This window comes from Pinus tabuliformis, chromosome Q, assembly GCF_031772625.1.
Source record: "Pinus tabuliformis cultivar Carrire ecotype Pingquan chromosome Q, CPIR1, whole genome shotgun sequence".
NCBI classification, from domain to species: Eukaryota; Viridiplantae; Streptophyta; class Pinopsida; order Pinales; family Pinaceae; genus Pinus; species Pinus tabuliformis.
In genome coordinates, this window is record NC_142296.1 from 416,883,349 (window position 1) to 416,901,124 (window position 17,776).

Below are 17,776 nucleotides of genomic sequence, written 5' to 3' on the forward strand. Positions count from 1 at the left end.
AATTATGATAATACTCATGTGAAACAGGACTTGTTTCTAATTGAAAATGTTGTAAAGAAACGAGAACCAATTGTTGAAAATTTATATTCAAATACACCCAGTCGACATCACTTTCAGGAAATTCAAAACAAAGATTGCTTTAACTTTTCATTAGTGTATTTTTCCTTGTTTCTATTTTGAAAGTTATCTTGATAATGTTACATCATCCAAGATTTCTGGTTAAAGGATAATTTTTAAACTATGATTGGAAAAGTTCTAAAATTGCATATTTGGAAAAGTTCTAAAATTGCATATTTTCCCATACTTGGCCTTGTATCTATTTGCAAAACATCATGCTAATGTCATATCCAAGATGCTTTGTTAAATGAATTGAAAAAGCCTAATATTGTATATTCTTTTATATTTTTCCTTGTATGTTTTTCCAACGCATTAGGATAAAGTCATGCTCAAGATACTATGATAATATCAGGTCGAAGATAATAGTAATTTCAAAATATATTTATTATATTAGTGTAGTTTTATATAATCATGAATAGTTATAATTTTAATTTTTTTTTGAAAAAATATTATAAAAATGATGATAGAAAATATTAATGATATAGACATGGAAATCTATACTCAAAAAATATGTAGTTTAATTTCTAGTTTTTTAAATGTAATCAAGATCATGGATACAAATGGCTTGCTACTTTGTATTGAATTTCTTAACATGTATTTTTTACTAAGAAAATAATTCAAACCAACTTTGTTTGGCAATATTAAAGTTTAGCTATTTTTGTAGGGCGCCATTGAAAATTTGCTTGAAAGGAGTGCTTTTCAACAACTTGCAAATGGATTAGTGGTTGAATTAGACGATGCATCAAGGGAATTACTCTTGAGGAAGTTTCATTGAATGAGTTCAAAGGCTTTGCATTGTTTTGGATTGGCATACAAGGAAGATTTGGGAGATTTCAATGATTATGATGGAGAGAAACATCCTGCTCTTATGAAATTGTTGGACCCAACCAATTACTCTAATATAGAAAACAACCTTATCTTTGTTGGTCTTGTTGGATTAAGAGTAAGTTTTGACATTTTTAAGGATTATTGTGTCTACATTTTTTCTTGAGTCTCTTATCTTTTATATAATATGATGCTTGAAATATGGCCCATTGTGGACATTTTAATATGTTTTCCTCCCTACTTTTTCCCCTAGGTTTGTGGTAGGATACCTTCTTTTCTCAATGCATTGTGTTCTTTTCTAAGGAACATACTAACATGGCCAACTTCAATTAATAGGATCCTCCTTGTAAAGAAGTTCGCAAGGCCATTGAGGATTGTGGAGATGCAGGTATTCGATTAATGGTGATAGCAAGTCCATAGCAGAAGCCATATGCCAGGAAATAGGTGTGTTCTATGAAGGAGAGGATCTCGGCGGTAAAAGTTTTACTGGAAAAGAGTTCATGACACTCCCTTTGGATAAGCGCATTGAAATCTTGGCAAAACCAGTTGGTCGGGTTTTCTCTCGAGCATAACCAAAGCATAAGAAGGATATAATTTGGATGCTCAAAGAAATTGGTGAAATTGTGGCAATGACTGGAGATGGTGTCAATGATGCCCCTGCTTTGAAGCTTGCAGACATTGGAATAGCCATGGGAATTGCTGGGACAAAGGTATGCTTACAATTTCCTCCACAAGATTTTCCATTTACTTCTTTTGTTTTTTTCATTCCCCACTGATTTCTTAGTAGTTTGCATTAACATGAAATTATAATTTATGTTTACAAGGTGTAATTTATAATTTCTAATAATGTTAGTGTCTCCTGCATGTGACCTATTAAGGAAGAATTAAAAAATATGCACATTAGATTTCAGTAGTAGTATTATAAGGTTCTAACTTGTGCTGTTGTTTTCATCGTTATTATTCACTACATTTACTATTCTTTTCAAAATATAAACATGTATTATAAATTTTCAATCTATGTTGCTCATCTTGGTGTTTTTTTGTCATGTTTTTACCTTAAAACAACTCAAAATTTTATTTAGGCATCGTCTGAAATATTAGGAAAAAAATATTGAAGCCTCTAGGTTATTTTGAATTAGGGACTTGTGCCCTAGTAAGATGGATTAGTAGATGGTTTTATACCCATATTAGTTTTTGGTACACAATTAAATGTGTGTGATATTATAGAAATATCACATTAATAAATCAATCCCTTTCCAAAAGCTAATGAAATAAAAAATTGGGGGATGAATGTTTTGTTACTTTTAAAATTTTATCTTTTCGATTTAAAGTGAAAATTATAACAATTTAATGAAAGATCATTCTTCAATTACATCACTATGTAAGGAATTTGAGGCTTGTACATTGTGTACACATTTCTTTGTGTGTTTTAGGTTGCCAAGGAAGCATCAGATATGATATTCGCTGATGATAATTTCAGCACTATTGTTTCTGCTATTGCAGAAGGTTGTTCCATCTACAACAACATGAAATCTTTCATAAGGTATCCATTTCTATGTCTAGATACAAATATAAAACTTTTTATCGAGTTCATTTTCTTCCAACTTTAGTATACTGCTTTTTTGTAATCTTATTTTTTGGTATTCATTATAGGTACATGATATCATCTAATATGGGAGAGGCGGCTTCCATATTTATTACTGCTATGTTAGGCATGCCTAAAGGCTTGATACCTGTGCAACTTTTATGGGTGAATTTAGTCACAGATGGTCCTCCAACAACAACTCTTGGATTTAATCCTGCTGACAAAGATAAAATGCAAAAACCACCTCATAAAAGAAATGATGCCCTGATTAGTGCATGCATGGTTTTCCATTACATGGTATTCATCCTTTTATACATTTGGTTGTTTGTTTTTCTTAAAATCTCAAAATTATGTTTTTTATTCTTAATCATCATCTTTAATGTTTTTCCCTCTCTTTCAATTGCAAATTAGTGGTTTATGTTGGAATTGCAACAGTAGGTGTTTTTGCTTTGGGGTACACACATGATTCATTTTTAGGGATACAATTCTCTACGAATGGCCACACATTGGTAACCTTTTCATAGCTGAGGTCTTGGGGAGAGTGCCCATCTTGGGAGGGTTTCGAGGTTTCACCGTTTTCCATCGGTGGGAAAACTCTCTCATTTTCAAATCCTTGCGATTATTTTTCAACTGGAAAAGTAAAAGCTGCAACCCTTTCCCTCTCTGTATTGGTGTCCATTGAAATGTTCAACACATTAAATTCTCTATCAGAGGATAATAGTTTGCTCACTATGCTACCTTGGACTAATCCTTGGCTATTGGTGGCAATGTCTATTTCATTTGGACTTCACTTTCTGATCCTTTATGTTCCATTTCTGGCCAATATCTTTGGCATCGTACTCTTGACTTTAAGTGAATGGTGTGTAGTTATAGTAGTTTCATTTCCAGTGATTATGATAGATGAAGTGTTGAAACTAGTCAATAGGAGAATGCGTAAAAGACATGAAAAATACAAACTTGTTTAAACCACCTAGCCATATTAGTGTAAAACAATATATATTCGACCATACTTATTATATAAAGTGCGGATTGACATGTACATATTTTTTTATCTGGACTAATTGGGTGGATGAATGTATCAAGGGAATTATGTATCTACAGATGGCATACATGCCATAAACGTTTTTCTATGTTTGGAATAGTTCTAACTACCTCTATATTTTATAAATAAAAGGAGAGTTAGGGAAATGTAGTGTTGTTATGTCCTTCTGAGATTTCAAAAAATACTTTAAAAACTTGTTTTGCCTTAAAATTTCAATATAATGAATGGCTGAAAAGTTCTTTAGACTTGTGGATTTTATTTTACAAGGATATGAATTCAAGACCTATATCTATGGTAACTCACTAAACTTAGACGCATGTTATTGAATTTTTAATTTTGAATATGAGAAGTTTTCTTATACCATAATTAGGACAGGGTGTGGCTCAAACTAGGTTTCATGTCATAGCTTGAAACTTGAAACAAGTAACATTCAACATGTTTTTGTTGGATGTGAATATTATAACAAATGAGTATCCTATGTTTACATGATTTAAGTATTTTATGTTTATAAATTTATGAATTTATTTTATAATTTAACTCGCCAATTATGGGTAGAAAGTGTTAGATAGGTCATTATTTTCTTTATTCTATTATCAAAATATCTAAACATTACTGACCTTTAAATTTAAGGTTTCTTGATATTGATATGGTCTTATTGTATATTCATTATATTGATAGACATGCTTTGAATGGGATCCACATATTTGTCAAATTTAAACATAAACTAGCATTTGCACTAAATGTTGCAAAGGAAACGATGTGAGGCTGTAGCGTAGGAAAAAGTAGCATAGAAGTAAGAAGATGTGATATATTATGTGATTTAATTGACTATTTAAATTATAAATATGAATTATTTTATTTAAAAGGAAATTTTAGGTTTGGAGAATTGTTTGGATAAAGTAATTATTTTTTGTAGCCTAAGGTCATTATAGATACAATATAGAGTATATTCACTTAAGGACACAATAGATTGACTATATAGGCAGCCATATAATTAATGTAGAAATTATGTTGAGTTATAGCGCAATATTTATGAATATAATGAAGACTATATGTAATGATAATTGCTATCATTGTGAAAGTTATCTACAAGTCAAAATACTTGGAATTATAACAGTGAAAATGTTGGCCATCGTATGTTGGAGCCGTGAAAGAAATTGCATGAGCCTAATTGAATGTTGATTTGTGAAACCGATCCCATTAATTGGATTACAAGCTAATGTGAAAGAGTGATATGGATTGGGGTTGTTGTAGGTGAAAAAGTGATTGTGAATAATGGAATTGGACTATACAAAGAAAGCTTAAGTCAACCATAGTTAAATCACCTTTGTGGATTTATAGTTTTAGCTTAAGGGTTGACCTTTGTTACAATGAGAGTTGGTGCAATAGGGAGACTATGGTTGGGTGGAGTGTCCCTTTTTCACAATCAGTTAGTAGATACTTCCTAGAAATGTAGGTGTTCATAACTTGCGATTATGTTGTGTTAATGTTGTTTTTTCATGGATTATATTACTTTCAAGTCTGTTAAATTCTATTTTCAAGTTTAAGCCTGCATTTTAAATTTATGATTTACGATGACCAAATGGTTTAATTATATTGTATAAGCAACTTATCTTAATTTCTTGCATCCCCTTATATCAAAGAATTTTGATCCAGAGCAATGTGCATTGACATATAGAATGAACATGTTTGATTTGCAAGCCTAGAGAACGACAAACATCCATTAAAGTTATCATTATTGGATTTAATAAGTAAGTCAAATGATATCCGTGTTTGTTAAAATATTTGTTCAATTGCAATCTTTGGCTCTATTACTGCCAACCATAACATTAATAGGTGAATCTTCGAGTAAAATTCTTAATTCATGCTAAGGTGCAACACACGATAATCATATTTGTCAGGTAAGGATTAACCTGGGTATTGATTTAATATTAGTCCATGTTAGAGGTTTATGGATGTTGTTTGATAGTTGTATTGCACAAATCACCTTGGTCGCAATTTCTTACATGTCACTCATTGAAAATTATTGCAATTAGGGTATGAGGATCAATAATTTCATCATATCATAACAATTTTTTGGCAATGTTCAATTTAGGTTCCAAAGATTGTTCGTCTCATAGAATTTCTTTACTATTATCTATGCCCATAACGATAATGTAGATATCTACATCACTGATTTTCCAACCACAACGTCATCAATCATGTTTTGAGATTATGTTATAACTGAATCAACCACTTTAGCCTCTTATCTATTACTGTAAATCATTTTTTTAATATCATGATTGTGCGAGATTCCTTCCTCATTGTATAACTCAATAAATTTGCTAAGAATATTATGGTTTTGTAGGTGGTTTCTTCTCCTTTCTCCCAATATATCCTTGGTTCTCTCTCTCTCTCTCTCTCTCTCTCTCTCTCTCTCTCTCTCTCTCTCTCTCTCCAATATCATGATTATGTATTTTGGCTATATATTTGCTCCTAAACTTACACATGGGTGGGGGGAAATATTATCACCTAAAACTATCTCATATCAAGATACAAGTGATTAATTAAACCAACATCATTAAGGTGAATTGTGGCATTAATATACCCACCAAATTAAGTGCTGAAAAATTATGGAACATTAGATTTTGTATATTTGTGTTAGTTTCCTTCATAAAACTCATGCAATTGCACAAGTTTTCTCCACAAAACTAACACAATTTTCACATTATCCTTCAAAGGCATGAAAGTTACTAAATTCATTCAAAACGACATAATTGATTCAGCAAAATATGTCCACATTGCTTCATGTCTAAGTTCCAAAAGGCTCTATTCCATTTTGTCTTTGGTGCGTGTAAATCATGAAGAAACATAGAGATCATTTTTCCTTAAGTGGCCAAAAAATTGTCAAGTCCAACGGGCTTGAACCTCCTCCACAATTCAATTATAAAAAAATCCATAGGTATGCATTTCCAAAGTTTTCATCAGAGTTCATAGGTATTTTTATGATTGTACTTTAATTCTTGAGTTCCACCTTCTTGAGAATTATTTCATTTTACATGTGTGTGCGGGGGGGAGAGAGAGACTGAGAATCATCAGGGACCCTCCTAAGGAGGAGGAAGATCCCACTGCTTGTTGCTTCTTCTTAGTGTTTTAAAACATCATTTTATGTTAGCATTGTCTTAATAAAGGTATACTTGATTCATTATTCAATGTGTCATTTTTTCTTGGTCATTTTATTTTTTCATATTTGTTTTTCTTATTTATTTTTACGATGCAACATACTAAGTCCATTAATTGGACAGATACTTTTTTTATCACCTTGGCTAAACAATTCTCTCAACACACATTCACTAAACTCTCAACTCTCAATAATTCATTATGGGAAATAATGGAACACTTACAAATCAAGAACTTCTAACTAAAATTGAGCGGGGCAGTTCATTTACTAATCATCTTCCATGAATGATCACATCAATAATGATAATTAAAAATGCACAAGTGTTACCAATAACAACAATTTGAAAATAAAACCTATGCTAAAACCTCTAATGGCTCAAATTTTTTAGTTATAGGAAACATTTGTTGAAACCTCGACTATGAATGGCATAGGTTGCACTAGATGGTTTTTCGAAAAAAAAATCTCAATCTTACAACACTAAAATCCTTTGTAAAAACATATGGGACAAGGTGTTTTTCTCCTGTTCATTGGGGGGGGGGGGGGGTGGGGGTGGGGGTGCATGTTCATAGTTCTAGGTCCATCCATTAAAGTACCAATAATCACACTTGCTATGAATGACATAGGTGTTGGGAATAATACTGAGGGGGGTTCGGGGGGGGGGTGAATCAGTGTTTACAAATCAATAACTTTTTCATTTCCATAATCAGATTTATATATGCTACTTCAGTGAAGGGAACTTGCGTGTGCACGCAACTATTATTAAGGCAACCAACGTATATCCAATGAACTTATGATTCAGTTAATTCATCATATGTTGATCTTTAATCAGTGCATCAGTACTTTATTAAACATTAAATAGTAACCATGTGCAGTAATAACAGAATAAACCATCACACATAAGCAACACACATGAACACCAAGATTTAAGGTGGAAACCCAATGCAGGAGAAAAACCACATGTTGTTTTTGTCTCTATCTTCTTTTAATATAAAGAATAATCTATTTACAATCTTGTATTGGTGCAGACTCATACCAGTACGCAGGCACCCACCTGCAGAAGGCTACAACCTTCTCTCGTTTTCCATCTTCTAATGGAAGGGAGCTACAGCCCCCTAGCTCTTGTACTAGCCGATGTGTTTACTAGTATGTAGGCGCCGACCTACAGAAGGCTACGACCTTCTCTCTTCTTCCAGGGACCATGTTTCATTAATTTTCAGACTGGATGCTCCTGGTACAAAACAACACAATATGAAGGCCTCGTTTCATCAAATTTTCACACTGGACCCATCAGTAACATTGAAGCTCAAAATCAATCACCACTGCAATACATCCATCAAATGCATCTGCATCAACCAATCACTGAAACTCAATCATGAATCTCTGATATAACTGAAACCCAATCATCAATCTTTGAATCAACCATAACTTAATCAATCAATCACTGAAACCTCTGATATACTGAAGCAAACAATCACTGAACCTCTCACACAACTGAATCAATCATTCACTGAAACCTCTCACATACATAATCAAACAATCACAACTAAATCAACCATTCATTCAAACTTAATCAAATTCAACCAATCAATTGGAATAGAAAGATCATTGTAGTCAGTACACAGATCTGAACCTAGAACATTGCATTAACAACCAGAACCAACTGTAACATCAAAAGTCATGTGTCAGAATGTATACGCTCCTTCAATGGAGCCAACCTGCATGTATACGCTACATCCTTTATCCCAACCTGCGTATACCTCTAAAGATACTAAATCATAAAACCTCTGAACCACAATTGTACCAACCAGTAACAATTTGAAGATCTACTGTCAAATTATAGATATCTAAATAGACAACAACAAAGATCACCCTTCTCACTTAATCAATCAATCAATCATACTCAATCTCCTTATGCATTCAGTTCTACTTTCAGATCTAAGAAGACATCATTGGCAGACAGCAATTAAACAACAACACTAGTTAGATAGATCAGACATCTCTAAACAATAGGCTTTTCTTTTGCATACGATTCTTGGAAGTGTCGAACCAGCGTATAAACGTGACTTTACCAAGGCAAACCAACGTACAAATCTGTAGATAAAAACTTATAACTTCGCAGCTTTTCTAGTCTTCAGATATACCCATATAATATCATTTAAAGCACAAAACATTTGTTAACACTCAGATCTAGCCTATCCATTATCATATCTCATAATGATAAGTCATTATGATCCTGATCCATCATTAGATCTCATCCATCATCAAACACTCAGGTGCATACTTAGTCTAGATCAAGCAAAGCACCAGAAACGCATAACATGCATAATTGCTTTTGATATAACACTTCATAATGTAGAAATTCCTACTATAGATCAACAGATTATGCAAGATACTAAAACACAATACAAGATCTATTTCTACAACACTTTGCGGAAGCTTAATTAATTTGAGCACGATCAATGAGAACACGTATAACTGAGAATGAGAAGCAATCACACATAACACAGAAGAAATAGCCTAGGGAAAGCCTCAGCCTAAAACCCCAATCTCTATATTATCATACAAGTGGAAAATATTCACAGAATTACACAAAGCCTTAGCTTGGAAGCCAACCAGCTCTCAGTATAATCCCTCTGCTGCTCATAGACAGTCAAAGGCCTCTCACAAACCCTCTCCTCTGCCCTCCAAGCCTTCTATTTCTTTGCGCAATTTTCCTTGGGGTCCAGTGCAGCCACTTGTGTGAATTGATCTCTTCACACACTCACTAACCTCTGATCCAACCGCGTAATCCTGAAGGAGATAAATCCTCATCATGGATGAGCTTCCTTTATAGGAAAAATATTCATCCAACTGATAGTACACTGTCCCTTCTTTGATCTCAACTGGGTCTCTGTCTGAACTGACATGCATGAGTTATTCATGAGAGAATATTCAGTTACCTGAAGTGCAACAGTTATATGAAAGCATGCATTAACTAACTAAACTTACTTAATTTAAACAAATTGTTTAAATCAATTATAACTGGACTTGACTCAATTAACTGAGCCAACTAATTAATACTCAATTTAGAACTCATCCTTATCTCTTTAACTAATGGATAAATTCCTCAATTAATAGATAAATTGTTGCATGTCTTCACATAGACTTCATGTTTGATTTTTCACAACTAATTAACTCATGGAGAATTAATTAATTTATTTTCAAATAGCTATTAAGTTCAAATTCGAATTTTACTTCCTATTTTTATTCCAGGGACTGACTAAAATAGCAATCCATCCTAAACTGCTAAAAATAGAATGTTAATTTTTGCACTTCCATTTTTCATTCCCTGTTGCTCAATCCAACACTGGTACCCAAATTGCTATTTATAGTAGTGCTATTTTTAGCACTTCTATTTTTAGCATTTATTATTTCCATTTTCAACACTCCCTCTCAACAAGAAAGGCTTCAACTCGAACCCGGTCCTGTACCTTTGGAATGTTCTGCATGCAACACTTCTACCAAGTGTGGTTGCTACAACAACTCTCGGAACAAAAAAAAGCTCCCCACTGACCTCTCAGTTGGGATAGAAACATACTCTGACGCTGAAGCTCTACCTGCTGCTGACAAGTGCTCCCTCTCTGACCTCTGAGTTGCTGCAACACTCCATGCATCTCGCACCGTTGCACACCTCTCTGTGCCATCCTGCACTGGTGCAACACTCTTGTGCCTCTCGCATTGTTGCATCCTGCTAGCTCTACACAGTCCTGGGACTCCTGCATTGTAGCTCTCTCTACTGCTCCATCCGCATCTGTATCTACCCACTCAGCCAGTCTTGCTACTCCTCATCGGGGCTCCTATAGCAAAGTCAAATCAAAGAGGTTGGGTACCTCAAGGATCCTGCCCCTATTCTAGCGTTCTTGGGACGATCACTCCACATCGCCCCACCTCCTACCTGGAGGTATGGATGCATGTGATCCCCCTACTCACCTGGCTCAAAATTTCCCCCTACTGGAGGTCTCTGCATGAGTGGATGCCTCCACTCGGTCTCCTCTCGACTTCCCCAGTTGTGACTGCTCCACAACTTCCTGAAACTGCTTCACCAATTGTGGCTCCTCCACAATTGTCTGAGACTTCTTCTGGCACTGCATGTTGAGAGCTAATGTACTCTCCCTCTCAACCACCAAGTACCTAAGCTTTGCCTTGCTCCTCAAGGCTTTGCATGCATCTTGTACCTCAAGTGCATACATGTTCTTGGCTAGCACACTAATTTGTTTCATCTTTCTCGCTGTCATGAAATTTTCTGGAAAAAGAGCTGATTTTAAATCAGCGATATCTCCCTCATCTGAACTCCGATTCAGCTGATTTTTTTTTTTTGAATTTGGGTCTTTTTCCACAAGGAATCCAAATTTGTTATTTGTTTCTGAAAATTTTGTACATAAATTTTCAAATCTGCTATGCAAACTCTCGACCCAAAACTTAAAACTTTGAAATCTCCTCTTAGTATATTGTTCTCTCATTTGATCACCTTTGCTCTGATACCATGTAGAACTTTTTCTACAAGACCTCACTCTAATACCATTTTTCAACACATAAGATATTCATTACTTGTGCACTTAGCCCTTTGATCTTCTCCTCCTTATATAGTTTTAGCCTTTCTCAATACCTCGGAACAAAATAACCCTTAGAACCTATGTATTCTTAGACGAGATCAAATAATCGTTACCTCGCTCAATATTGTGGGCTAATACCATGGTATTGACCCTTGGTATTATTTAATCTTAAATTTCCTTTATTTTCCAGCCCATACACATTTTTCCTTTTGTGAAAGTGCGTGCATATGTATACACTCTTTTTGTACAGTGAACCTGCTTATACAACTTAACATACCTGAAAATGTCATTTTTCTTCAACTTCTTGATTCTGGTCTATAGTCCTTTGTTCTTTCATCCTATTCTTTGTACCATTACTTTGTTCCCTCTGAATAGACCTATTATAATGTGATTTGCCATTGTACATTACTTCTGAACTGATTCCTTTGAACTGCACTGCATTTTGTCACATATGTAAACCCAACTGCCATGCATTCTGTCACATCTGATAACTCTCCTGTAGATTCATCTAGTTACCATATACAAGTGAGTTGTTCTGCTACAAGTGGGTTGCCATCAAGTACAACACATGTATCATAATGCCAACAATATCCCCTTTGGACTTGATGGCAACCATATTGGTGTTGATTACTTCAAGTTGTAGAACCTATTAGATGTATCAAGCAACACCAAGATACTCTCTCCCTTTGACATCAAGGGAAAACAACGGACCAAGATATTCTCTCCTTTTGAGATCAAGGGCAAAGGGTTGACCAAAATGAAGACTTCCATATCTCAACAGTTGAATATGAGCATTGATCATGCTTCCCTAGGCACATGCTAAATTCTCTGATTAAACTCCCCCTTTGTACATGCTGAGGTGAACTAAACCGACCATGCTCCCCCTGAGCACATGCAGAGTTTGCAAAATATCTTCTAAAAAGAATAACATGACTATACAACTCAACTATGTGAGTATGACCTTCCTATCACCAATGACTCATACATACATCAATCTTCCAACCAAGTGGGGATATACCAAATTTGCTTCATCTACCCAACCAAGTGGGAATATACCAATTGTTTATACATGACTGAAATATAGCAATTATTACATCATCCTTCCCATGCATACTGGGGGTACAAATTACATTAGATGACCAAAAAGGACTCATTAAAAGACTATGACATACAGAGACATATTATTACATCATGGGCCTTTACATGACATTTACATCAAACGCTATGACATTTATAACAAAGACCAAATATCTAAACAAGACCATGATAGTTATCAACAACTATCATACACCATATATGCTCTGCACCATAAGCATCTGTCAGCAGCATCCAAACCAGCAACCTATATATTTCCATCATCAGTTCCCAAGATATGATAATGTAAATATCATCAATCTATGACATAGTATTCCGCATATAGATATCAACTCATCCTCTTGATCTCATCAAGATCAACTTGCTTCGTTTCCTTAGTAGAAAGAGCCTTATCATAACCTTCCATGTCCAAGCAGTAACACAAAATCATTCACATCATATCATATGTATGTGAAAACACCATAGTCATCATATATGATCATAACATCATCATCAAGAACTGCATGATCTTTCCACAAGAACCCTCAATATATCAACCATGTAGCATCACTAGGGAACATCCCACATCTGATAAGCATCAACCATGATAATCAACGTATGTGAATATCAAACCTATCATCATAAAGTCTGGAAAGCATCGGATAATTCTGCATCTTCCCCCCTTACAACCATAAGCATGCAACCCTTACTGGAATTCACCAACCTCTTCATTTGTCCTGCACTTACAAGGCTGGCATTGATTTTAGTTTGATGAGCCCTTACAATATATTCTACCCCATCTTTTGTGATTTGGTATTTGTTTTCATGATGGAAGAAGATTGCCTTTCTATCATAGAGATATGGACTCCCTAACACCATGCCACAGATATCCAATGGTATCACATCAAGTTTTACCTCATTCGCTAACTTAGAAGCGATCACAAATTTAACCTTACACTGCTTAGTTACATTCAGTTTTGCTTTATCATGTATCCATCCAAGAGAGTAAGGTTTTGGATGTGGTTTGGTTTCCAAGCCTAGCTTCTTTACCAAGGACTCTGAAATTAAGTTTGCTTGGGATCCGGTATCAAATAGAGTTTCCACTTTTGTATGATTTATGATAACTCTAATATGAAATAGCTCAATTCTCTTTCGTTCATTAGGAAGAGACTCATATATTGAACTAGTGCCTTCATGTGATTCAGAATTAACATGAGTTGTAAGAGTACCTTTTGTTCCTGCTGCTATGATTAATGCTTCATCTCCAGAATCAGATCCAAGGTCTTGCTACACAGTTGCCACTGTCTTTTGCTTGCCTTTTCCTCCATACTTCTTTGGTCTCTTTTCCGGGTACAGTTTCCAACAATGATCGTCGTCATGACCTTCCTTTTTGCAGTGAGTGCAATAAGGTCTTTCTCCTTCATATTTCTTGGTTGATGCCATCCTCTTCTCCTTTCCTTTTCCTTTCACTTTGGGTTTGCCAATTTGAGGTTTGAAAGGTGGTTTCTTGAAATGATCATCTCTTTCATTTTTGCCTCTGTTCTCAAGATGAATGGCCTTTACACTGGCCGAGTCAATAGTAGTTGGTTCAAACAATAATAACGAATGTCTAAGGTAACTATGTAATGATCCAGTATACTTAGTTACTACTTCAGGTGAGTCAAGTGCAATGCCCAAATTAAGTGCCTGTTTTCTAAATTCCTCTGTAAAGCTTTGAACATCCTGACCTCTGCCTTGCCTTAAGTATTGCCAATCCATTAAGGCTTTTTGTTTATAACCCAAGGGATAAAATTGTTCCTTTAATGCAGAAATGAAACTAGGCCATGAGGAAAGAAGATTACCCACACTCTTACTGCTTCGCAATTTTCTCTCCCACCAAACGAGAGTGGTGCTACTCAGCCGAAGAGAGGCTAGCTGAATATTTGCCTCGTCCTATTCAATCTGCTAAATCCCACAGTAGATTTCAATCTGCCTAATCCAGTTATTAAGCTTTTCTGCATTACTTTCATCGTTAAACATGGGAAGATCAAATTTGACATCTAATTTAAAGAAAGGTTTCTTAGATGCATCCCTTGAATTTCTATGATGATGGTGATGAGAGGAAGAAGAATTTTCACTCGTGGAAGGAGGAGGGGGTTCTTCTCCACCATTTCCATGCACTGAACCTTGTTCTTCTAGATTTCTCTCTTCTTCTTTATCCAGCCTTGAAAGCAACTGACTGACATTTTTTGCCATTGTATAGAAGGTTTTGCGGAAATTGCGCTCCTCTTCATGACAAGCCTCTTCATTTGCCATGTTTCTCCTTCGATGTGCACGCCTCGCTTTGGGATCGAAAGAATTAGTTTCCCTTCGCCTCTTCAAAGCTTGTTTCTTGTTAGCATACAAACATGCAATTCACATCTAAAAAGACCTGCTCTGATACCACTTGATCCAAGATCTTTTGCTTATAGATGTGTTAAAGAATTACATGCATAAATTGTAGCTTAACATAGAAATTTAATGTGCACATGAGAGAAGAGGAGAAACACATAAAACATGAAAGAAGACAACAAGACTTGATAACAAAGTTCGTCTTACTTGGACTACGTCTCCAGGCCCTGCTCGATCAATGGGAGGCCTTCATTCATTAAGTGGCATGAGAAAGAAGAGTACAAGCATCAATTACAAAAAAGGAGTTTTATACCTCCATACTGAAAAATGGCCGAAAAATGCAGAACTCTAATGGAGAAATGGATAGCGCCATTGCGTTCGTGGCATCGAGAAACGTTGAAACCATATAAAATTTGTCAAAATCTGACAAAGTGAAAATTCAGCCCTCCTGCAAAATCTGCCTCGAACTGCGTGCACTGCCTCCTCTCTGCCTAGGCGCACTGATGAACTGAGTTTTAAATTAAAAAAATGTTGACAAACTTCTCAATAATTTTGTTGGCTGAGTTGGTTCTAGGATTCGGTTATGATGGAGGAGGTCGGGTGGTCAAACCCCACCTCCTCCTTTTTTAATATAACAAATCCTTTATTTAAAATATGGGTTGGGTTGGGCCCGCTTTGGGCAGCCCGCCCACCGTACCTACCTCCGGCTCCAACTTTTTTAGGCAGTGGTTGAGGCTGGGTCCACGCCCCAAGGGCTGGCCCATGCTTTACTTGGCAATGGTGGTTTGCTTTTGTTTTGAATGGGTTGGGTCTGCGCCCCAAGTGCCGGCCCACCCAAACTCTCCAATTAATACGGTGGTTCCATGGGATGTGGGGAGGGGCCAGAGGTCGTGGCCCGCCCCTCCATAAATATTACGTTGAATGGTTGGGGTGGCGGGGTTGGTGGCCCGCCACCCCCCTTTTTTATATTTTTTTTGTTTAATAAAACAATATGTTTGTTTGTAAAAATTCAAATTTTAAGCCGAAGGAGTCATTTTAACAAGGCGAAAATTTCGCCCAGAATCTGGCCGGAGTTGGCCAGATTCCATCCGTCGAAAAAGTCCAAATTGTGTCTTCATTAATCCTGCCCAGTGAGAAAAAAGTCAACCCAACTTTGACTGCCTCTATCTTCTTCATCCGGACTCGGATTGGAGTGTGATTCACACCGTTGGAATCAGGGCGACCGGTACTTCGATCTAATGTCAAATTAATCATCTTTCCACCACTTTGAATTTTGAACCTTTTGCATGCCACTGGCGTCTAGAGATCCACCTAAATTAGCTAAGGTCTACTTCTACACATATACCTGCAAAGGTGTAAACCCTTTCCTCCACTCGTTGGATATCAGTCTTGATATACTACCCAATGTTGTTTCCTATGCCTGCTAGGACCAGGTTGTCCCAAAAATGGAGGGGAAGTTTGTGCAGCCGAACCCAAACCGGCATTCTAGAGATGACCATGGTATTTGCATCAAATTCTGGAAACCAGGGAATGGTGAAGAGGCCCGTCGAACCCCAGAACTATGGTCCTTCCTGTAATATTGTGTCTCTAGCCTCAAATATTGGAAACTTTACAATAAAGTAATCTTTGCAGCATAGATGAATTTCATAATCTAATAAACAGTTAGTTAAATTCTAATGAAAATTTTCTACTGGTTTTGGCCAGAAGCAGTTGAATCGACATATAATGGTTTGTGATTCCAATAAGGCACAATGCTCATCTATTTCTGGATTGTCTATGTTTAGTTTTTGGGTGTAGTTTAGTTTCTCCACTATGTATGGGCTTGGTGAATTTCCTACTTGTTTTGTTGGTTCTATGGCTGCCTTTTTTCCCTATAATATGCTCTTGAAGGATAGTCCCCCATTTGAATGCTTCTGTTTTTACTCTGTGCATTTTGATGTACTGCACCCAAAACCCCCACCTGCGTTTTTTTATTTTACTAGGTGCCGCAACTCCTCCCTTGAGTCTCGAGTTAAGGATTATGGTGGAAACTGGTAAGATGTGATAATCCATTAGAAGCTAGTTATGCTGCAATTTTATGCCCCCATATAACAAGTTTTGAATATGCACAGGGTATCCAGTTTTTAGTGTGATATATTGCTTCAGATGCATCACTATGTCTGATATATTTACCCAAATGAATAATGAACTCTCCACATGGATTTTTAGGAAAATTTCAATGCAGGCAGTGATTACCAGTGGCTTGGGGCCGATATCTTCCTTGTTGCCACATGGTTGTATTGCTTAACAAATGTATAATTTTACCACAATCACCGTCAATACCAAAATTAAAAAATTTATTTAAATATTTTAAAAAATGGCGGATAACCAAAAATTGGACACAAGTAGAGCGTTCATGTTACTACGCACTTTCCAAGCTCCTTCCGTTCTCGATATCATTACGTACTTTCATGTCTCACTTAAACGGTGGTAATGGTGATTGAAAAAATATCCCCAAAATCCCATTGACCTCTAATGCCTCAGCTCTTTACTTGGGGACGCATACATCTAATCCCATAGATTTAAACGAACATCGCAATGTTGTTCGACTAGCCTTTGTTAAGCTCCATTAATTTATGAATAATTGCTGCCTACAATTATGGAATTTAAACTGCAGTCTTTCCTTAACTAAATGTAAAATAATTATAACAACGATTCTGCATGCGGAAAAAATTCAATGGATCGTTGAAACTTAATGCCCAGGGATACGAATTACCTCCAGCCATTGGTGAAACTCTTGATGCAACTTCTTTCTGAAAAACCACGCTCCAGCTATCCAAGCAAAAAGAAAAGAATGCAGAAATTCTGAAGGCACTTCCAAGCTCTGCTATCTCAGCTAGATGGTGTAAAAAACTAAAGGGGATTGAGATGAGAGCTTGGGGACCAAACAGATGAATTTATAGCCAAGCTTCCATCAAGCTTCTGATAGCTATGTGTCAGATGTCCCACAGATCAAGGCAGAGAACTCCAGA

General features: G+C 36.0%; 1 pseudogene; it reads left to right on the plus strand.

Moving 5' to 3' along the window:
- Positions 1-677: 677 nt before the first annotated feature.
- Positions 678-3,492, plus strand: LOC149219977 (calcium-transporting ATPase 2, endoplasmic reticulum-type-like; annotated as a pseudogene).
- The last annotated feature ends 14,284 nt before the right edge of the window (positions 3,493-17,776 follow it).